General features: G+C 42.7%; 1 long non-coding RNA gene across 3 annotated transcripts in view; it reads left to right on the plus strand.

Annotated features, from left to right (window-relative positions):
- The window catches only part of LOC144382729 (uncharacterized), a 226,769-nt gene that overhangs the window by 58,585 nt on the left and 144,471 nt on the right, over nucleotides 1-23,713 (plus strand). For all 3 annotated transcript variants that reach the window (XR_013450108.1, XR_013450107.1, XR_013450106.1), the window contains exon 2: nucleotides 9,074-9,190. This is a non-coding gene — a long non-coding RNA (uncharacterized LOC144382729). The remainder of the gene's footprint in view (nucleotides 1-9,073; nucleotides 9,191-23,713) is intronic.

A 23,713-nucleotide genomic window follows, 5' to 3' on the forward strand; every position in this document is an offset into this window, starting at 1 on the left:
GTTCGGCTCCATGCCACAATTTAGTCTACAGAGGCATGACTGTCTCACTCATTCATAACATATTACATGGGCCAAATATACTGGTGACATGAGCTGCTAGAATATGAATACAAGAAAATTCTTTGGCCTTAGTAAAACTTATGTATGTCATGGAAAGGGACATAAATTCTGTGAAAACCCTACTACCTCATAGTCTTAGAGATGTTGGGGTATTTTTTTCCAAAGTAAAAGACAGGTTTCCTTTGTTTCCTCCACCTTGTATTGTGTACTAGTAAGAATATATGTTAGATTTGGATGGATATTTAAAGCTAATAACTGAGTAATCAGAAATAATTCTATGGTGGGTTGAAATATATGTCCACGTCCTAAATCCCAAGACCCGTAAATGTTATCTTATTTGGAAAAGGAGTCTTTGCAGACATAATTAAGTCAAGGATCTTAGAGGAAACCATCCTAGATTTAGATCACCCTTATAAACACATGTACCCTAAATCCAATGATAAATATCTTTATAAGAAAAGGGAAAGATACAAACAGACCCAGAGGGGAGGCCAATGGGAAGACAGAGGCAGAGATTGGAGTGATTCATCTAGAAGCCAAGAACGCCAAAGATTGCCACAGGCACCAACATCTAGGAGAGGAGCATGGAGCAGATTCTCGTCAGAGCCTCTAGCAGAAACCAACCTTGCCAACTCTTTGATGCTTAACTTTTGACCTCCAGAACAGTGCGAGAATCAATTCCTGCTGTTTGAAGCCACTGAGTTTGTGGTAATTTGTTACAACAGAACAGCCCTAGAAAATTAATACAGTGTCCCAATTGGAATGGGATCCAGAACAATTTTCCCTAGACGGTCCAGATTGCAGTCTAAGCAGATCCAATAAATGGCACTTAAAGTTTTGGAAGTATATCAAGATACTGGAGGAGACAATGACAAACCCCAAGAGGAGAATCTCAGACCACTGAGGATTTAGTCAAGTTACTTTTTAGCAGGAATTTCTTCTCTTCTACAGAAAGAGCTTTGGGGTTGATATTGGGCCTTGATAAAAACTGAACTTCTGGTTATGGAAAACCAGGTGACCCTAGGCCCTGAGTTACTCATTATGACCTGTGTATCTATTCCATTCAGCAAAGCGTCACCCTATCCAAGCACTATGTAAAGATTAGGCCTGAGCAGGCTCCACAGGCACAATTAAATTGTATCAGCATATGACTCACATTTCTCTTATGCCTACTTTTGCTGTATCCTATTAAGCCAAATTCTCAATTAGTCAATATAAAGGCCAAGAAATCAAGGGACTTTTCAGACTGCAAAACGTGTATGCTCCCACTGGAGGCCATGACAGAGACCTGAATGTAAGTCCTAATTCAACCCAGCCCGGGGTGGCGGGAGAAAGCACGCAGTCTTCTAAGACCCTGCGGAAAGTCAGCCCATGATACTGTTCTTGTTTGTCAACCAGATTACAATAAGGATGCCAGCACAGTGCTGAAAGAAATCCAACCAAGAGTCCAGAAAAATGTAGAACATCAGAGAGTAGGAGTGAAGGATGTGATGAGAGAGAGAGAGAGAGAGACCCTCAGAAAGAGGATGGGCCGGGTGAAGAAGGTTTGAGAAGAAGGTGGGGCGCGGGGCAGAGGAAGAGGGAACACAGAGACTCTATAGCTCAGGTAGCTCATTTCAGCTGGTTTCCCTGAGGAAGGAATGCCTGGAATAGGAGGCGGGGCATGGTAGAAATGATAGGAATATCTGGACCTAATAAAAATCTGAGTGATGCTGAAGTTCTTAAAGCAATGCAGACCCCAAAAGTCTAGGTGACTTTACAGAATACGACCCATAGTCTTCCAGATGAGCTGAAGAAAAAGAATGATTCAGTGTTTACTGTGATGTATAATGCTGGTATTCCCACCAGACCTCCTCAAGTCCCTTTTATTTTACTTTTGGGGCCCCAGGACTTTGAGGCACTTTTGGTCCCAATAGACAGCCTCTGAAGCTCTTTTTTTTCCCCCCAAAGGATTGGCCTGGTAGAGTCTGGCAATTTCCTCTCCCCTAAGCCAGTGACTGATGGATTTGGGAGTTGGAAAGTTCCATGGCTGTTGCCTTGGGTCAGGACAGGGCTGAGGTGCAAATTACACTCTCATGATCCAGTGATCCTCATCGTGGGATAAACCTGAAGTGATTATCTGTAAAACTTTGCTTGAAGACATGTCCTTATTTGGCTTCCTCCTTTTTATTTTCCTGATCTTCTGACTTAATTTGCCTTTGGGATTGCTTCATTCATAAGTCACCTGTACAACACTCCCTGTCTGAGAGTCTGAGGTGGGGGCAGTGGACCTAGGACACTTATGAATCTTATCTGCAAATGGTCACTTGAATTTGGAAGTCAAGACTCATGTCTTTTAAACAAATAAAGCCTTTGCTGAAAGAAAAACAACACAGATCACTTAACGAGGGACACAGTCATGCAAGCAGCCAGCATGTATCTGGCCTTCTAATAAAGTAAGTCGGGGGACTTCGAAGACAGTCCTTACTGCCTGCCCCGACACAGCAAAAACATTTTACAACTGATTTGCCATTAGGCTTTTCAGGTATGTTTTCCTACTGGGAATTACAAAATCCATCCACTCATGACATGGGAAAAATATTTAAAACACCAATGAAAGTAGATGGCAATTCATACATTGTTTTCTTTACTAATAATTCAGTTGGTCTCTTTGTACAGGTTGCTGTATGAGTTTGCTAGGACTGCCATAACAAAGTACCACAGACTGGGGGCTAAACAACAGAAACGTATTTTCCTACAGTCTGGAGCCTGGAAATCCAAGATCAAGGTAGAGGTAGCTTTGGTTTCTTCTGGGGCTTTGCTCCTTGGCTTACAAATGGCTGCCTTCTTTCTCTGTGTATATGTCCCTGGTGTCCCTTTGTGTGTCCAAATTTCCTTTTCGTATTGGGACATCAGTCAGATTGGATTAGGCTCACCCTAATTGTCTCCTTTTAGCTTAATCACTCTTTAAAAGGCTCTATCTTCAAATACATTCACATTCTGAGTTACCTGGGGTTAGGACATCAACATAAATTTTGGAGGAACGCAGTTTATCCCATAACAGTTGCATATGGCCTAAGAATTTCAAGTGTGAAATAGTTCTTTAAATGAAAGATGGTTTAATCAGAGGGAAATACTGCTTACTATTTACACAGATAGAGCTAGAGTTCGGTTGAAGGCGATGGAGTTTTCATTTGTTCCTAAACCATCTTGCGTCTTAGTCTTTATTTTGACAAGAGAAAAGTTGGGGCCACTTGTGGAGGATTTAAGTGGGGATTTGAATTACCTGGTGAGGATACAGCCATCTTTGTTATTATATCACATTAGTCCCCATGAAGAAATCAGAAATAGGCTGGCTGCGTATTGAAATCTTACAATGTGGTAAAGAGCAGCATTTTGTAATTGTACAGTAGGGGCGATTTACTATCAAGTAATTTTATTTTTGCTCTTGCCCAATATAAAACCAAAGGATGTTTTAAAAAGAAAGAAAAAGTTAGTGAAAGGCAGTTCTGAAAGGCTGTTGTAATCCTATACACGCAGGATGACCCAGAGCCGACATCTTCATGTGTGACATTGAGGGTCACAGGCTCACCCCGAGGATTAAGTGTCCCCAGCTGCAAAAGTGCTGGCTGAAGGCAAAGTAGACGTGGAGGGGGCTCTGGCGTAGGGAAGCCGTTGATGTGACCCACAGCGGAGACCTTCCACAGAGAAGAGAACTAAAGCCATTACCTAGAGTTTCGTGCCTTATTGTATCATCTCAGTGTTTTAACTTCCTTTTCAATCTCTTTCCACCAAGTTTACACATGCATTAGTGTTGTCTGACTTTGTCACTGCTTTGTGGTTTGCAAAATACCAGAACAAGCTTGCTAGAGAATGAAAACCAAAGGAAAGGGTGTCAGTCGGGGGTCTTGGGGCTGGACCTTGGATAGAGTGGACAGATTTTAATGGCTTGCTCTGGGAAGTAGAGTGTTTTCGGCGGTACGAAGTCAGACTGTTTTTATGTGAGGCAGAAGACTTTTGCATCATATACGTTGTTTTGCTTTTGGTTTTGAAATGCAGGTCTGGGAATTGGCGAGGTGGGAAGTGGTAGACAAGTGTCTCTTGTTTTGACTACTTTTGACTCTTTGAGGCTTTGGTTCGTTTGTTTTATTTTGTTTTTGTAAGAGCCTTATTTTTGTAAAGAATGTCTGCCCTGGGTATCTGGTGGGACATCAAGTATGTCTCAGAAAGCGGAATAGTCAGGTGCTCTTAGAAGTCATGGCGGGGGGAGAGTGGGTAGATAATGGAGGGTTAGCTAAGAAGACACTTGGCACCGGGCTTTTGAATCTTGGGAGGACAGTTGGGGATTTCAGAGCTTTGAGGTGACCGTAGAGGAGACCAGATGACACCTGTGTTCTTGGTATGTGTCTAGTACCAGTGATGGGGCCTAACCCAAGCTCATGCTGTGCTTGGAGCTCACCTGTCTTTTTTAGGCCCAGTCTCCCTTGGTTCAGCCCTCTTGCCGAGTCTGGTTATCTGGTCTTCGCATGCATTTTGGGAGTTGCCCCAAAGCCTTCCAAATAAATTCCTTTCTACTTGAGCTTGCAAAGTTCTTTTGCTGTGGCTTGTGGCCATACATTCCAACAAATAACCTTTCTTTCTACACGCATCCTTCCACCGTTCCCGCCTCTATTTCCAAACTTGATTCTCTTGTCTGAGCCTGGAAATCTTTCCCTTCCTGCCTTTTCAGGAATTTTCTCACTTTGGATGTCCTCCTTCCCATACGTTTCTGGCAGCAAAGATACACTAACCAACACCTCCCCACCAGCCCCTTCCTCTGACTTCTGCTGCAGGGCGCTCTTTTGTCTCACCCTTGGCCCCTTTGGCTTCATTTCTCTGTCTTGGTTACTTCCTCCTCCCTGTTTACACCCCTGCCAGGGCCTCTTCTTCCTCGTTCATAAGCTTTCTTATTCATCACACTCTGTAACACCGAAGACACCTGCTGCAAGTGTGAGGATTTTGGCTTAACTGCCGCTGTGCCCCAAGGATCGGTCCAGGCCTTGCTGCTCTTGTCTCTCTTCAAACACTATGTAGAAGTACCCATGCAGTCTCCCCAGGATGCCTCTTCATCCCAGGACCCAATCTCTCTCCTGTGTGTTTCGACATAGGCACCTTCCTTTCTACAAACATTGCTTGTTTCATTGTTACCCCCATCCCTCCAGACTGAAACCTTAGCAAATCCTCTGATCCTTTGCTGTCTAATACCCACCAAGTTCCATCCTCAACCTGTCGTAATTCTGCTCCTTCTTTTCCATCCCTCTAGTACTTCCTGCATTCAGATGATCTTCACCTGATATCAGGGTCATTTCAGAGATAGTTTTCTTTCTTCTAATGACCTTTGCTCTCATCTTTCTCATACACATCCAGTAAAGATTAGTGATCAAAAATATAATGAGCATAATATGAATATTTAAAATTTGGTCCTCCTTCGGCTTGAGGTAAACGTCCTTTTTCAAGTTATCATCATGTTGTTTTCAGCATGAATTACTTTAGTGAGATGCTGATCACTGAGCATCCAATGTGAAATGATTCTCTGATACGACTGACAAGGTGTAGTGGAGGGATTTTTTGGAAGATAAGGAGGTCAACATTTTGTACTATAGAGGTCTTTGTCTTAGAGTCAATGGCTAAGATATTCTCTTTATAATTATAAAGCAATTAGATTTTAGAACTGGGTAGAACCTTTAAAAATTATTTAGATCAACTCCTTCAACCGAAACGTAGAGAGGTGAAGTCATTGGTCGGAGACAGAGCTCAAGTCTAATTCCCCACCACTCAAATCCCAAATCTCACATTTCCTTTTTTTTTTTTCAAATTGTGGTAAAAAACACATGACATGAAATCTACCCTTTTAATTCTTTTTAAGTTTGGTAGTTTTGTATTATTATCTAAATTCACAAAGTTGAGCAGGAGATTGCTAGAAATTTTAATCTTGCAAATCTGAAACTCTATACCCAGGCAATAACCACCCATTCCTTTCACTCCTCAGCCCGTGGCAGCCACGGGTCCACTTTCTGTTTGTAGGAGTTGGACTGCTTTATTTTTTATTTTATTTTTCACCAACTTTAGAGATCTCATATAAGAGGTATCAGACAATATCTGGTGTGTGTGTGTGTGTGCGTGTGTGTGTGTGTGTGTGTGTAAGACTGGCTTATTTTACATAGGATACTATCCTTAAGGTTCATCCATATTGTAGCGTGTGACCGAATTTCCTTCTCTTTTCAGAATAATGTTACGTTTTCTTTACTCATTCATACCATATTCTCTGAGCCCATCCATCCATCCGTTGGTGGACATTTGGATGGCTTTCTCTCGTGGGCTACTAAGAATAGTGCTCTATGAAACTAGAAGTGCAGGTACCCCTTTCAGATCCTGATTTCAGTTTTGGGCGATACATATTCAGAAGTGGGATTACCGGATCATATGGTATCTCTCTTTTTAATTTTTGGAGGAGCCTCCACTCTGTTTTCCACAGCAGCTATGGTGTTTCACATTCCCACCCAACAGCGCTCCAATTTCTTCACATCCCTCCACAGCGCTGCCCGATACAGCGAAGTCTTTTGTGACAAGAAGGGTCAGCTGAGGCGGCAACCTTCGTAGTTGTCTTCTTTGAAGAAATTGCCACAGCTTTCTATCAACCACCACCCTGATCAGTCAGCAAATACTGAAGCAAGACCCTTCCATCAGCTAAAAGATTACAACGTGCTAAAAGCTCAGACGATGGTTAGCATTTATTAGCAAGAAAATATTTTTTAATTCAACATGGTTTAATTTTTATTTTTTTAGAGATAATGCTATTGTGCACTTACTAGATGACAGTGTAGTGTAATAAACATAACTTTTGTGTGCACTGGGAAACCAGAAAAAAAATGACTTCCAGAAAAATATTAATTATTGAATTATTTGCTTTATGGTGGCATTTGCATTATTGTGGTGGCCTGGAACTAAATCTGCACGATCTCTGAGATCTGCCTGTACTAAATAAACGGATATGAATTAATGCAGTAACACACACACACACACTTTAGATTGTATAGACCCAAGTGTGCTGGTCCTTCTCCAAGTTATTGCCCTGCACTCCCCTGGCCTGCGCTCCCATGCCCTCTGGTGGCTGTCATGTGTACCTGCAGCAAATCTTTGTCTTCCTTGAGGACAGCCCCCCACTTGCACCCCCCTTCTCCCTCCAGGCAGTCCCAGGGCTGGGAAGAGCTTCCCCTGTTGTTAGCATCTGGGAGTCTCCCCCTGCTTTTTCCTCACTTTCTGGGCAACTCTCCTTTTGTGTGTATATGAGTTAGGTATATTATACAAATTGTGTGAGCATGGTTTCTTTCTTTCTTTCTTTAAAATTTTTTTACAATTTTGCAGCTTTCTTTCCTGTTATATTATCCTCGGTTCCTGACATACCGACTCAGGGTGCCTTGGAATCGGCATGGTGGGCTGTGTGTGTGTGTGTTTGCTTGCCATCAAGGGAAAACCTTCATTTTCACTGCATAAAATTTAGAAACGTCTAAAGAGCAAACAATATCTTAAACAAAAGAAAAACGTTTAAAAAAGTTAACAAGAGGAGAAAAAAATTGTAAACCTTAAACTACGATAAGTTAATTTATGAATTTAAAGCTAGTCTAATCAAAATATTATGAAGTTGGAATAGTGGATTTTTTTTCCAATTTTTTTAAATCAAAATTTATTCAGATATATATTAAATTACTTGTACAGACTTCTAATACATGCTCGTGAGTTTCAAAATGGCCTACAAAAATGCTCATGCCATAGAAAAATGTTATTTTAAATGTTTGTATCCATGCCAAATTTCAATAGTTGTTAAAGTAATTGTGGATCTTTAATTTAAATCAAAATACAATACTTAATATTATCTAATTCTAGAGGGTCTGATGATGTGAAAACAATATATTTGTAAGAATTACAGGAAATGACACTTTACTGGAGAAATACTATCTGAAAACTATAATGCTAAATCTACTTAAATAAAAGCAATTGTAATATCAATTAAATAGCAGTATCTAAACCAAAAAGAGATAAGTGAAAACTACTTCAAAGACAGAAAACACATGCAGATGTTATGCCGTGGTTGTGGGCGTTCAGGACCGGGTTGCGGTGAGCTCAGTCAAACCTGCGGGTGTCCCTGGATGCGTGAGCCCTCGCGGCCTGGCTCTTCTCCTTCCTGGGGGTGCTGAGGATCCAGGGGGTCCCCTGACACTTCTGGGCCTCCGTGGGCTGCCTGTGGGGGAGCAGGAGCAAAACGGCCACTTGGGAAAGGCGGGAAGTTGAACTCCGCTTTGGCCAACATTTGCCTGATGTGATCATTTTCTTTCCTTAGCTCCTTGACTTTTCGCTCGGTAAGCACAGCTGCCATCCAGCTCTCCTGGACTTTATTCGCATAGAAGAGGATGTCCTTTAGACAGTGCGAGGTGTTCTCCTCCAGTTCTCTGCGGGTGTCTTCGGCCATCTTCTTGTATAAGTTGCGAATCTGAGTTGCGGACTCGATGTTTCCACACGTGTAGGAAAGACTCTTCTCAATGTCTGAGCACTGCGCTTCCTTCTCCAATGATTTTCTCTCAAGTTCCCTGGTGTATTCTTGATATAATTGAGGCAGAAGTTGAAGCTTCCGTTTCAACTGCTGAATCTCACTTTGAAGCTGTGAATTTTCCGTCTGCAAAGAGGCTTCCTTGGCTCGAAGATCTGTGATTTGTCCCATAAGCTCTTCATTGATTCGCTTTTCTTCCCACAGTTGTCTGGCTAGTTCCTCATTTTTCTCTTCAGCACTTTGAAGGGACACATTGGAATCAGCATCGTCAGTGACACCCTTCAGATCACCCTCTGACCGATGGATGGGCTGATTGTCATTTTCTGCTTCCCTCTTTTGCTTGACTTCCCAGTTGACGTGACCCAAGAGATCTCCAAGGAGACAAGGCCAGGGGATGGCCTTCAGAAGGTTTTCACCCAGTGGTATTAACTGGCTGACTTTCTCTTTCAGAGCCCGCTGCATTCCTGCGTTCGACTGCTCTAGCCTTTCTTTCTCCTGCTCCGTTTCCTGGAGTCTCTGCTTCCATCTCGCGATTTCTTGGGCGAACAGTTCTGGACTCTCTAGAACGTCAGTGTTTCCATTCAAATCGTCCATTATTTTCTTCCAAAGTTGTTTTCCATTCTTCTCTGACATTCTTAAGATGGGTCTATCACCAGTCACTTGGGAAAGTTTAGGAGGCTGGGTCTTCTGCGCCATTTTCAGAAAGTCAATGGTGTTCTGAAGTGCCAGCCTACAGCGGTTAGTACTTACTGCTGAGAAGCATAAGGTTTGTAATGTGGGAAGACTGGCCTCCACCCCAGGCAGCCCTGGGGCATCATCAGCTTGTGTCATTGGTCCCATATTCCCACTACCTTTTCCACAGACTTTAGCGTGGGCCAAACACCTTTTGCCTAGCACCTTCACACTTCTCCAAATGTGTCGTTTCTTCGCTGTCAAAACCAGTATTACATTATATGCCAGCATGTCCCAGGGAAACTCATGGAGAACTGAAACATGTCTCCAGCTTTCAGAAATCACCAGCAGGGCACCCCACAAGGGCTCTAGGACCAACTGGAAAGTGGATCTGATGGCAGGCAGCAGGCCCTCCATGGCTGTGTAGGGCTCCACAGCTCTGCCTCCAAGGGCCAGTGTTCTATGGGTCTCAACTGAGGCTCAGAACCCGGGGGGGGGGGTGCTCTGTCTCTAAGGTAAACATGTGCCTGGCAACAGAGCAGATCAGTTGGGGTGGGGAAGGGGGAGGCCAGCCAGCTTCTAGAAGACAGTTTCCCCCTAACTTTGCCCTCAAATAGAAAGTGATCTCACTTCACTGAGTTCCCCCCCCAACCTTTATTGAGATACAATTCACATATCATACAAATCATCCATTTTAAGTGTACAAGTCCACGAATTTTTAGCATATATAAAGAATTATATAACCATCACAATAAGCTTATTTTAGAACAGTTCCATTACTGTAAAAAAAAGACCTTGCCAAACCTGTCATTTCTATCCTCTTTGCCCCCTTAGGCTGTCAGTAGGAAATCTAAAAATTTCTGGGCTTGACAAGTACCCTTAGGGCAAACCTTTCTTCCCAGTTGATGTACCTATCCACGTAAGCAGTTTCTCTGTCATATTGGCTTAGCAATTCCTCCCTGTCTTGATAAGCTCTCTCATGTTTTAAAGACTTAAAAAAAGATTACTTTTTCAGGTTCTTTCACGTGTTTGCAAGTGGAGCGTGTCTCTGAGTGCTCAGGTGCACAGAAAGTCTCCCCTGGGTGCCTTATTTGCCCCACAGCTTGGATTTGAGATTTAGGATTAGTCTCCCAGATGAATAAGCATCACTGAGCAGGGCTGGGTCCTGGAACAGGACTGGCAGTTTGCCATGAGCTTGTGGTACTCAGTTCTGCTGCTTTTGTATATGAAGCCACCTTCACTGGAAATGCCTTCCAGTTTGCTGACGGTATCAGATTTTTATGGCCCACGGAAGTCACGGAAATTTCTCCTCTGACTGGTATAATTGCTGAAGACGCTGGCTGGCCATTCCCCAGAGAAAGAGGTCTGATGATTGAGGTGTCCTGTTTTAGAAATGGAATGTTGGGTTTGCATCTTCTGATAGGCTGACTCTTCCAAACTTGGGAATATTTACTCTATTTCCCAAAATAAACACCATCCATACCGGTTCCCCAAAAAACTAAAATAGAGAAGCATAGGTTCAAAGATCTTTCTGTTCAAAAGACCTCTTAAGACGTACACACAAGACACTATAGAATTGAACTCATAGAGGTCCTCTTCTTATCTTATTGCCCTGGATAATACAGTCATAACATCTAGACTTAGTGTCTTCATTGGTTAGTTTTATATATACGGTTCTTCTTGAAGGTGAGCAAGTGGGGTTTGTCTGTCTTTCTCACTGCTGGTCCCCCACAGAGCCTAGCACAGAGCCTCTACAACTGTACTAAGGTTCACGATTCAAAAAGGAACCATGTGAATAATGAATCCAAGAATTCAGACCACAGATTTGGAACAAAGCGTATGAGTTTCAGAGAAGTAGACATTTTAGAAGAAAACTGTCCTTTTAACCCTAGATGCATTGTGAAACCATGTTTCTTTCCAAGGTCTTAGAGAAAAAGAAAGCCCTGAGTGTATTCCACTGCAAATGAGCAGGAAACAGCGTGAGTACTTAATGTGCTCAAAGTGACCACCTCTGTTCGAGAGCTAGCCAGGGATTCTTGAGAGCAGCCGATTTTCCTCATGAAAACTATGGGATTGGGGCACCTGGGTGGCTCAGATGGTTAAGCGTCTGTCTTCGGCTCGGGTCGTGATCCCAGAGTCCTGGGATCGAGCCCCGCATCGGGCTCCCTGCTCGGCGGAGAGCCTGCTTCTCCCTCTCCCTCTGCCTGCTTCTTCCCCTGCTTGTACACTCTCTCTCTCTGTCAAAAATAAATAAAATCTTTAAAAAAAAAAAAAGAAAGAAAACTATGGGATTATGGGCAAAATAAAAAAATGGGTGTCATCAGAATCCTGAGAACGACCGGATGGTAGGACAGATCTGCGTTCACATCTCTGCTCTGTCCCTGTGGACTCATCCTATTTTTTCCAGCCTTTCTTTCTGCCTCTGTGGGATGGATGTCTTAGATTTATTGTAAGATGATGGGGCACTTCAGCACCATGCCTGGCATATGGGACAAGTTCCATGTATGTTGGGTTTTGTTCATTTCTGTTCCAGGATTTGAAAAAATGGCCATGAGAATACTTCTCTGGTTTTTTTAAGGATTGAAAAAAAAAAAAAAAAACCACATAAAATAGGTAAGCTATTTTACCATAAGTTGATGTTGATCGTAAGACAAAACTAGATTGGAAAAAAAAAATCTTCAACTAAAAAGGGCTTGTTGTTTGTCTGCAAGCACAGCCATATGCAAGAAATAGGGGCCAGAATCAAATTAGAAGAAAAAGGTGGGAGAGATTCATTCACACACAGTCTCTATAACTTATTTAAAGTAAACCTCTAAGACAGTGCTTCTCAAACTTGACTTTGTATCATGGGAGGCCTTGTTAAAACACAGATTGTTGTCAACTCCCTCCATCCCCCTAGCCCTGCCATTTCTGACTCTACAGTATAGGGTGGGTCCTAGGAATTTTCATTTCAAATAAGATGATAGTAATATTCTAATGCTGGTCCTGGGACCACACTTTGAGAACCATTGCCATGGAGGTGATTCTCAACCTTGGTTGTACCTTGAGATCACCTGGGGAGCTTTACAAAATACCCTTGCCTGGGCTCAACCCAAACATCAGTTGAGAAGTTCTGATTTCACTGGTTCTGGGTGGAGTCTGGATGTCAGGAGTTTTAAAAGCTTTTAATGTGCAAAAGTTAAAAATAATTTCCCTGTCCGTTCTGGTATATTTTAGAAAAGAATCATTCAATTATTCATTCATTCAATAAATATCAGTCGAGTATCTACTATAACCTGGGCTCTGTGCGAGGTGCTAGGGATATGGATATAAATCGGACGGACAGAGGAAGACTGCCACATTGATAACTCATGAGGTGACTGGCATACCAATGAACATATTTACAGAGCTGTTAAGAGCTGTAAGTGGGGGCACCTGGGTGGCTCAGTTGGTTAAGCAACTGCCTGCGGCTCCCATCATGATCCCGGGGTCTTGGGATCAAGCCCCATGTTGGGGCTTCTCCCTCTGCCTGTGTTCTTTCTCTCTCTGTCAAATAAATAAATAAAAACTTAAAAAAAAAAAAAGCTATAGGTGGAGGGCAATGAGGTTTAAGTGAGCAAAGACTTCATTAAGGAACTCTGAACTTAGTTTTGAAGAATGAGCCTTTTTTATGGGCAGTGACTGAGGGGAAGAAGATTTTGGCGAGAGGTCTGGGACTGGGAGTGGACACAGGATGTGTTCACAGGTTCTCAGGGAGCTGGAGCCTGGTTAGGTGGTATGCAAGGAGGTGGGAGAAGTTGTCTAGAATCAGGGAAGTGTTTCAAGATTCTGGGAGGAGAGTGATACAACTGGGTTTGATCACTAGCTACATCGAGAGATAGAAGACCTACCTGAGAAATGTTCTTTAGATAGAATAATCTCTATCATTTTTTAAAGATTTTATTTATTTATTTATTTATTTATTTATTTTAGATTGAGAGAGAGAGCACGTGGGGAAGGAGGAGGGAGAGGGACAAGCTCAGATGCAGGGCTCGATCCCAGACTGAGATAATGATCTGAGCCGAAACCAAGAGTCGGATGCTTAACCCACCGAGTCACCCAGGCGCCCCTGGAATAATCTCTATCTTGAGGTTATATCTAGGATATGCTCCAGACATATACAATCAAGACACCCAAACATCACAGAATAACAGGAAACTAAGACACCAGCTTCCTTCTCGTTAGCTAACTCCCACATTTCTGATGATTTTGCGGGGGGGAAGGAAGGATGCATTCGTTTTCATTGCAAGCCTACCTCTTTTGGACTTTGGAAATATGGGTAGAAAAAGAGTTAATGCGGAGAAAGAAGAGACCAGACAGGAGAAAAAGGGAACGGAAAAGACTCCGAGGTTTGGAAGAGCACAGAAGGGTGAATAAAAATGGAAGCTGTGGAAGCATGTTTCTCACCTGCCCCCTTCTGCTCCTCCCCTGAAACGCCGCCCCAGGAGGCCAAAGGCCATATCCGGTGGCCTGCACTGCCACCTGCAGGTAAAGTCCTGAATCACCGCCGGAATTTTATGCTGAGCTTTGGAGAAAGCAAGATGTCACCAGAATACGCCTGGGCTGCCATCAGGCTGCCCTCAAGCTGGGCCAGCAAGTAACTATTCTGTTCCTTACATTTCAGACTGGCTGACTTTTAAAGGATCATTCTTCATGAATATTAAAAGGTACTTTTTTCTTCTCTGTTTTTACATCTCTGAAGTCCAAGCATGTCTTGGATTTAATCGTCAGTTTAATCCACAGACTGTTTTCCCCACTGTGATACACAAAGGAGCATCTTACAATTGATATCATCTTATACTTGGAGAAATATGGCAATATTTATTTTGCGTACATCAGAGGTGCGGCCTGATGGACAAAGCATGACTTTTGGAACGTGAAAGATCTACTGTCACCTTGAATCTCTAATACCCCTTCTTTCTTATATTCTGGATCTCCATTATTTACTAGTTACTTGATTTTTGGCAAGTTAATTATCTGAGTCTCAATTTCTTCATGCTGTGTATCTTCATCCTATGTATCTTCTATGGTTTTGTCAGAGTTAAGTGATACTCTATATAAAGTCCTTGAATGGCTCCCACCTAGCCTATTAAAGCACTCATTAATTAAGTCTTAAGCAGAAGCCACTATCTTTGCCCACTGTAATTCAAAACCTCCCATCACCAAACTGTGTTTTCCTTTGTGCCCTTAAAACTAGGCAGCTCGGCTTCTGCTTTATTTTGATGAACCTGGAAGTGCAGAGCCCAGCCTTCTAAGTAAAGCTTTTCCAGTGCTTAAGGCAGTCGAACCTAAATGAAACCGAAAAATGACAAGGAAAACAGGTAATGCTATCTATCGCTGCCCGCTGGATTCCGTTTGTAGCTCTCCCTAGCAATCACAGGATAAAAGAAAGCCCCGTGTTGAAGGGCAGGGCGTAAGCAGCTGGGTCTTGAAGCCTCAGTTAGCTCTGCAGGGAGGCAGCTCTGAAGAGCACCCCAATGGGCATAGAGCTTATAAAGATGTCTTGGAGCAGGCTTTCATGTTTGCCAAGTGGCTGCCCCTTCAGCCCCCTAATATCCCTTCTCTCTTAAATGATATGAAATTGTAAAGTCCAAGTTCTTAGCACAAGTCCCAAGGAGAGGAAAGCAGCAAGAAAAGGGGAAGAAATCAAAGCTTTTCATGGTGCCCGCCCTGTGCTCTCTCTTCTTGGTAAAACCATTGCATTTCTGGGGGCTGCGTTGGGAGGAGGAGCTGAAGGGGGAGAAATGGAGATTTTTTTTAAAGGTTGATTTGTTTGTTTTAGAGAGACAGAGAGACAGAGTGCAAGAGAGAACAAGCAGGGAGAGAGGCAGAGGGAGAGAACCTCAAGTAGACTCCCTGCTGAGCTGAGAGCCTGACATGGGGCTTGATTCCAGGGTCATGAGCTGAAACCAAGAGCCAAACACTTAACTGACTGAACCACCCACGAACCCCTAGATGGGAATCTTGAAATACTCCTCCTGCCTGGGTCCCCCTCCCGCTGTCCCTCTGTCCCTATTCCTAGCCATTGTTCAATTTTATCTTCACAGCTCTCCTACATAGGTTGTAAGCTCAGTTGATACCTTGGGGTCCCTGATGGATTAAGAATCTTGCAGGTATGTGATAAAGTTTGAATCCAGGTTGATGTGACATCCACTTGTGGGTTTTGTTTTGTTTTTTCCTGGAGAGCGCCCCGCCTCACCACATTCCCTACCCCAAGTAGAAACCACACCTGCATCCATACTCACCTTCCCAGTAGGCATTTTTGCAGAGAGAGTGTTTATATTACTCATATATTAAGTCTGTTAACATCTGCTCATTTGTTTATGCCCCAGAACAGCTTATAGAGAGAAAACCATTGGGCCCATTTAAAAATGAGAAACTAGACCCCAAAGAAGGGAAGTCACTGGTCCCAGGTTAGAGACAGACTCTACACAGGGAAGCTCACATCCGAGCCCAGATTTGACAATGACAAGCCGCATGTGTTGCCAATAAGGCACAAAATCCTAATTTTTATACTTAAAAAAGATGAAAACGTATATTTTCTAGGAATAGCCTATTTAGGTGACCAAAATGGCCCATGTTTCGAGTCTTCCTTAAGTTCCATAATAAACAAGGATGGTTTGGTGAGTGGGGACAGATGGTGACAATTATGTATTGAACGTTAGAATCTCTTTTCACCTACTTTCATGTATTTTTGTTAGCGATTTAATTACATCTCTCCAAAAGTTTCCTTCACCTGTATAAAAAGTTATAAAAACTTTAATTAAGCACTCGGTGAGCTTTCGAGGGGACATCTGATAGCTCTCTGTGGTCTTGTGTAAATCTATTGTCCCACCTGCTATGATAATGAAATCGTAGGAACAGCAGGAAATGTATGCAATATACTACCCTGGCCAGGCTGCCATGTCATCAGAAGAGGGAAGGGAGGCAGGTCAGGGCAGTGTGGCTGGAGGTGTTTATGACGGGGGCAAGTCACATGCTCACACTGCCGAAAATGCGGACATGTGCAGAGTGAGATTGCATAGATGACCTCCTACTACCACGTGCTTCAGGGGAGAGGCCCACAGTGCCATGGAGGGGCTGGAAGGAGACTTAGCGGTCAGAGACCTGACATGGAACTCCAGGGCTGCCTCTCACCGGGATCAGGACGTTGGATATGCCGCCTTCTGTGCCTCTTTCCGCTCGTGGGTGAAACCAGGCTCATGGTTCCAACCTTGCAGGTCGGTCCTGAGGGTGAAGTGAGTTAATACTGGAGCAAGCTAGAGCAGATATTCTTCAGCACAATCCCAAGTGTCATCCCTACTACGGAGAAGAAGAAATAGAGGCCCAGAGAGAAGGAGAGGTCCCTGCAGGAGGCCACACAACCTCTGAGGATTGGAGCCAAAATTAGAACCTGGATGTGGATGACCTAATGTTCATATGCTTTCCCCTGTTCCATTCCTGTTTGACATACCCCAGCAATCATTTGATGTTCTTTCCTCTCCTGGAACATTCTTTTTTTTTTTCTAAGGTTGCATTCATTCATTCATTCAGTCGTTTAAAGAGCATGCATGCCAGCGAGCAGGAGGGGGAGAGGCAGAGGGAGAGAGAGAATCCCAAGCAAACTCCACACTGAGCATGGAGCCCGAGGCTGGGCTCGATCTCACGACCCTGAGATCCTGATATGAGCTGAAATCAAGAGTCGGATGCTTAAACGACTGAGCCATCCAGGTCCCTCTTTCCTGGAACATTCTGACTCACAACGAGGTTTTCTGAGCAGACTTCTCCCTTGGGATGTGGCAAGTGGCCTTTAATGGTCACATCCCCAGGTATAATGTCCATTGCAAGTGAGTATGTTGGCTTTTGAGTTTACATTTTCAGCCTCTCTTGAGAACGGCCAAGTGTGAAAGACATCTCCAGCCTCTGCGTCTGCAGTAAGGCTTATAGTCTCCTATGCTTGAACCAAAACACGGAAGGCTCTTCTGAGGGGACCCACACCCTGTACGTTTCAGATGTCAGAAATGACAACAGCACTTCGTGCATCCACAGTTATCCCACCGGCATTTAACAAACAGAAATGAGTTAGAGGCAAGGGCAGGAGATGACTGTTTCTTTTTGTTTGAGAAATATCCTTTTGTTTGCATTACAATAGATGAATCTTCAGGACATGTGGGTGCTCAGTCGGTTAAGCGTCTGCCTTCAGCTCAGGACATGATCCCAGGGTCCTCGGATCGAGCCCCGCATCGGGCTCCTTGCTCAGCGGGGAGCCTCCTTCTCCCTCTCCCTCTGCCTGCCGCTCCCCCTGCTTGTGCTCTATCTCCCTCTTTCTCTCTCTGTCAAATAAATAAATAAAATCCTTTAAAAAAAGAATAGATGAATCTTCTTAAATCTGAGCTAAAATTAAGGCAAGCTATGCAAATTCTTTGTTGAAGAAGGCAGGGTAATATACATAAATAATGTAAATATATTTAGGTAATGATTTCTGTTGTCCAGCATCATGTCATTTCTTGATCCAATGATGGGTACACATGTATTTTATATATGTTTGTATAGTATCATAATATTTTATATACAGTTAACCCTTGAACAACACAGGTTTGAATTGTGAGGGTCCACTTCCATGTGGATCTTTTTCGATAAGTATAGGACTGTAAATATACTACAGATATATTTTCCCTTCCTTATAAGTTTGAAATAACATTCTCTTTAGCTAATTTCATTGTAAGAATACAGTATATAATATCTGCAATATTATATACTGCATATATACAATATGCTTGAATCGACTGTTTATACTATTGGTAAGTCTTCTGATCAACAGTAGGGTATTTGCAGTTAAGTTTCTGGGGAGTCAAACGTTATTCACGGATTTTCTTTAAAATGTATTTATTTATTTGAAAGAGAGAGAGAGACATAGTGTGAGGTGGGGGAGGGGCAGAGGGAGATGGAAAAATCCCAAGCAGACTCTGCGCTGACCGTGGATCCCATCGTGGGGCTCAATCCCAGGACCATGAGCTCATGATCTGAGCCAAACCAAGAGTCCATTGCTCGACCAACTCTACCCTTCCCCCCAAGGCGCCCCTGTACGGGGATTTTTGTGCAGGTGTCAGCACCCCTAAATCCTGTGTTACTCAAGGGCCAACTGTATATGTACACACGTACGTGTAGAAGTCTGTGGACACACATACACACACGCGCCCAGGGCAAAAGGCCACAGTTAGGCACAGCTGAGGCTTTTTACCGGACTTACAGCAGAAAATCAGACCCAAACCAAATTGCTCTGAGCCTTCTTTTTTCACGGACTCTGTAAGATCCTGGAAAGGAGCCTCAGAGATTTCTGTAGTAAAGATGAGCAGAGTGGCAGATCTTTGGAATAAGATGTGCTGAGATCTGGGGCCGCTTGCGCAGCATGGGTGGGGGACCGGAGGGGCTGTGCTCCTGGATATGGAGATGCCTGATGCTCCCAGATACGGAGATGCCCAGTGCTCCCAGATACGGAGATGCCCGGTGCTCCCTGATATGGAGATGCCCGATGCTCCCAGATACGGAGATGCCCGGTGCTCCCAGATATGGAGATGCCCAGTGCTCCCTGATACGGAGATGCCCGATGCTCCCAGATACGGAGATGCCCGGTGCTCCCTGATATGGAGATGCCCGATGATCCCGGATACGGAGATGCCTGATGCTCCAAGATACGGAGATGCCCGGTGCTCCCAGATGTGGAGATGCCCGGTGCTTCCTGATATGGAGATGCCTGGTGCTACCAGATATGGAGATGCCTGGTGCTCCCAGATATGGAGATGCTCAATGCTCCCAGATACAGAGATGCCCGGTGGTCCCCGATATGGAGATGCCTGGCACTCCCACATATGGAGATGCTCGATGCTCCCAGATACGGAGATGCTTAGTGCTCCCAGATACGGAGATGCCCGGTGCTCCCCGATATGGAGATGCCCAGTACTCCCCGATATGGAGATGCCCGGTGCTCCCAGATATGGAGATGATCAATGCTTCCAGATACGGAGATGCCCGGTGCTCCCTGATATGGAGATACCCAGTACTCCCCGATATGGAGATGCCTGGTGCTCCCAGATACGGAGATGTCTGGTGCTCCCAGATATGGAGATGCCTGGTGCTCCCAGATATGGAGATGTTCAATGCTCCCAGATATGGAGATGCCCGGCCGTGCTGAGTGGGGCAGTAGCTCTGTGCTTCCAAGGCTGGGACTTCCAGGAGCAGAGGCATAGCTCACTCCGGGAGCCCTAGCGGGAGGTGGACACCGCTCCGCTTCTACTCTCCTAGCCCCAGCGGGAGACTGCGTCATCCCCTCTTTGACAAATGGGGACTCCAAAAGTGGTACCTGAGCCACAGAACGTTGGCATAGAAACATAACAAAGCACTCGAGGAGCACTATGGCCAGAGGGAGGAAGACTAGGGAAAACGTCAAGAACGCAAGTAGACAATGAATTTCAGATAAAGACTTAAATTAAAGACAGATTCAGGACTTAAATGATCTACTCAGCAAATTTACTGGAAAGCTACCAGAACTTCATCTCTAGCCCCTGACTTGAACTAAAGCCTCTCACTGGCATGGGTCGCTTCTGATGCCCCAGGAAGTGCCGAGCCCCGTGTCCGTGGGCTCAAAGTTCTCAAAAATTTGCAAAACAAAGTTAATTTATTTAATTTATTTATTTTTAAGATTTCACTTACTTATCTGACAGAGACAGAGAAAGAGTAGCAGGCAGAAGGAGAGGGAGAAGCAGACTCCCCACTGAGCAGAGAGCCGGAGGTGGGGCTTGATCCCAGGACCCTGGGATCATGACTTGAGCGAAGGCAGATGACCAAAGGACTGAGCCACCCAGGTGCCCCAAAACAAAATTATTTTAAGCACCAACAGCTAAGACCGCTGTCTCTTCTCCCCTAGAACAATAGGCTTTCCTTGTGGGCCCAGGACTGAGAGATCCCGGGACATGGGACTTTCAGTGCTAAAATCGGCCAAGTCCCGGGCACACTGGGATGAGTCAGTTATCCCACTTTCCATTCTTCCCTTCCTACATCTCTGTCATCAGATGGCACTGGAAAAAATACAGAGTCTATGAGATCTGGCAGAGGGGAGATTGAATAAGGGATGCATTTAGTTTTTGCCTGGTGGGGTAGATGCCTGTGGTTGGCGATCATTCTGCGTTAAGTTATGGATAAGTGTTGCAGTGTAGGATCAGCGTCCAGGGCGCTAGCACTGACCCACTCCGCATTCTCTGACCCATCACAGCGCCCCACTCAGCATTCTCTCACCAAGACACAGAACCTCAGCTCACGCCACATTATGACCATGTCCTACTGCGCCCGGCACCTGGAGAACAGGTGTAGTGGGGGAGAACAAGGTTTGGAGAGTACAGGGCCAGAAATCAATGTGTGGAAAGCCTTCCAATGATCGAATATATACAATTGATGATAGAAGATGGAATTCTCGGTGGTATTTAGTCAAAATGGAAGTTCTCCCCTCTCAAGAATCAAGTCGAGAATGCAGTGTTATACCAATACAAAGGCATCATGGATTTTTTCTTTTTGGGAATTGAGTGAAGTGTTGTTTTTCAGATTTCCTATTTGAAAGGTTTTATAATGAATGTGTTGGTGTCTGAATTCATATGTGTGATACATCCCAATTATCAAGAACAAAACAATTTTTGATCAAGTCTACTAAAGGAAAGGCTAACTTTTCTTGTTATTTTCTCTATGGAAAATATACAATTGCAATTATATAGTGAGGTGATCAAAGAATATGAAGCCAAAAAATGTAGGAAAATAAAAACACTACTACAGACATGTATTAAGCGGTCATTTCATAAAAAATATTATGCCATGTTTCTGGATTAGGGGGATAGTTGAGATATTTGTCAACATATTAAATTTTTTTTCTGTTGTGATTTCTTTTCACACTTTGGACAAATACTCACTTTTGTACCAAATTTTGTGTTTATGTTTGCATTTTTCATAAAAGGTCTTTTAATAAATAAAATTACATGAATTTATTCCTCAGCCCTGGATCTTTCTCTGAAAGAAATGTATAAAAATCCTACAAGAACAGATAGGAGTCTATATGCATTTAAAGTGGTGGGGTCCTTAGGCAATGTGGAATCCTATAAAGCATTAAAAAAAAGATAAGCAAATTTCACTCTATAAATAGCATGGTAAAAGATGACTTCAGTAAAGTCAATAGAAAATTATATATTTTGAAAAATATGTTTGCAACCGGGATAGCACAGAGTGTTAATATCTAAACTGTATAAGGAGATCTTAAAACCAATAAGAAGAGAATGCACAAACCATTTGAGAAAAAATAACATAAGATGTGAAGAGGCAGCATTTCTTTTAAGCACATGTATTAGGCCAGAAAGCACATTGTAGCAGTTAATTTAGGTTTAATATTACACAGACCCAGAAGTCTGATAACAATTAAGTCAGAGAATGGGAGCATAATAACCAGAAGAACCCATTCACATGGGAACATGAAACACATCTAAATAACTCATGGGCCAAAGAATCCATCATGGAAATTAAGCAATTCTTGAGAATTGGACAATAGTAAGAATACCTCATATCAAAATTTGTGGGTGGGGCGGGGGGGCTCCTGGGTGGTTCAGTTGGTTAACCCTCTGACTCTTGGTTTTGGCTCGGGTCATGATCTCAGGATCCTGGGAAAAGTTGTGGGAATGTCCCTAAAGCTAGAGCCTTAAATCTTTATGTTGGGAAAGAAGGTTAAATGAGCTAAGTGTCCACCTCCAAGAAAATTCTTAATAAGGATACGGTACCCGAAGGGGTCAGAAGGAAGAAAAAATACATAAGCACAAGTTAATAAAATAGAACACAAAGAAAATCACTCAAAAAAAAAAAAGGAAAATGCTTCCTTTGCTTTAATTAATAAAATGGAAAATTCTGATGTGGTTGAGCAAGAAAAGAAAGAAAAGGCTTTAATAAATATTAGGAACTAAAAGGGTCACGATTGGAGATACAGTGTAGATAATGGTAAGAGAAAATCATGAATGAATTTACACCAACTAATTAAAAACTGAGATATATGGATCATTTTCTAGAAATTATTTAATTCTGATTATATTTATCTAATTTTCTAATTGCACAAGTAACTTAACAAAAATTGTATTTCAAGAAGAACCAGAAACCAGAATTGATGTTTAACCATTACAATATTTTTTAAAATCAGTAAATGACAGTCTATTTCCTGAATTGACTCTGGGTCAGATGTTTTAGGAGCTAATTTTTGCAAAAATGAAGAAATACATTATCCGCATTTATACATAATATTTCAGAAAGTAGAAGAAATGAAGTGAGCCTCCTTAACTCCCTTTCTGAAGTTAATAATGACTTTGACACCAGACTGAAAAAGAACAGCACAAAATGTATTATGCAATCTCTCTCATGAAAGTAAACTCAAAAATCCTGAATAAATACTAGCAAACAGAAGTTACCACTTGATTATTTTTAAAACCATTATGATCAAGGTTGATTTATCATGAGACTTCCTGGATGATTTAAGACGAGAAAAAACTGTAAATGCAATTCATCACACAAACTAATTTAAAGGATAAGAATTTTCTAAAGTACCCAAATGGACATAAAACAAGAATTTATTAAAATCCAGTATCCATCTAAGATTTGCATATACACATATGCACACACAAAGCATAGAAAGCTAAACCTTAACTTATAAATATTATCTCATTCAACACTACAAACTACTTTATGTTTAATAGTGAAATGTAGAGCCATTATTTTGCAAGTCAGGAACAATCAAAGATGAGTCCAGTGCAGTAGGAAAAGGTAGAAACAGCTCTAAAAAAGGATGAGCTAGCTTCTATGGAGGGAAAACAGATTTTATTGAATGATGCAGAGTAAAGAAATTAAGCAAGCTCTTGGATTGGAAGACATGCTTTCATAAAGATGCCAATTATTTTCAAATTAGTATATAAATTTCATGCAATTCTAATCAAAATCCAATCGGTTTTAGGTAGAACTCAAAATGCTCATTCTACAATCTATATGGGAAACATAAGGCAAAAAAAACCCCTGAAAACAAACAAACAAAAAAACCCCACATAATTCTGAATTAGAACAAGGTAAAGAGACTCACCCTACCAGATATTCATATTTATTATAAACTAATACCAATTAAGAGAATGTGTATCAGTGCATGGTAGAAAAAAAGCAAGTTCAGGAAAGATAATGTACCTGACACTATTTATGTCAAGCGCCAAACATACAAAAATAATATGATTTATGCACATGGAAGAAAATGTGCAATGAAAACCTAAAAATATTAATAAAAGTGTAAGTTATCAGAGGCACCTGGGTGGCTCAGTCAGTTAAGCTTCTGCCTTCAGTTCAAATAATGATCTCAGGATCCTG

Source organism: Halichoerus grypus, chromosome 8 (genome assembly GCF_964656455.1).
Source record: "Halichoerus grypus chromosome 8, mHalGry1.hap1.1, whole genome shotgun sequence".
NCBI lineage: Eukaryota > Metazoa > Chordata > Mammalia > Carnivora > Phocidae > Halichoerus > Halichoerus grypus.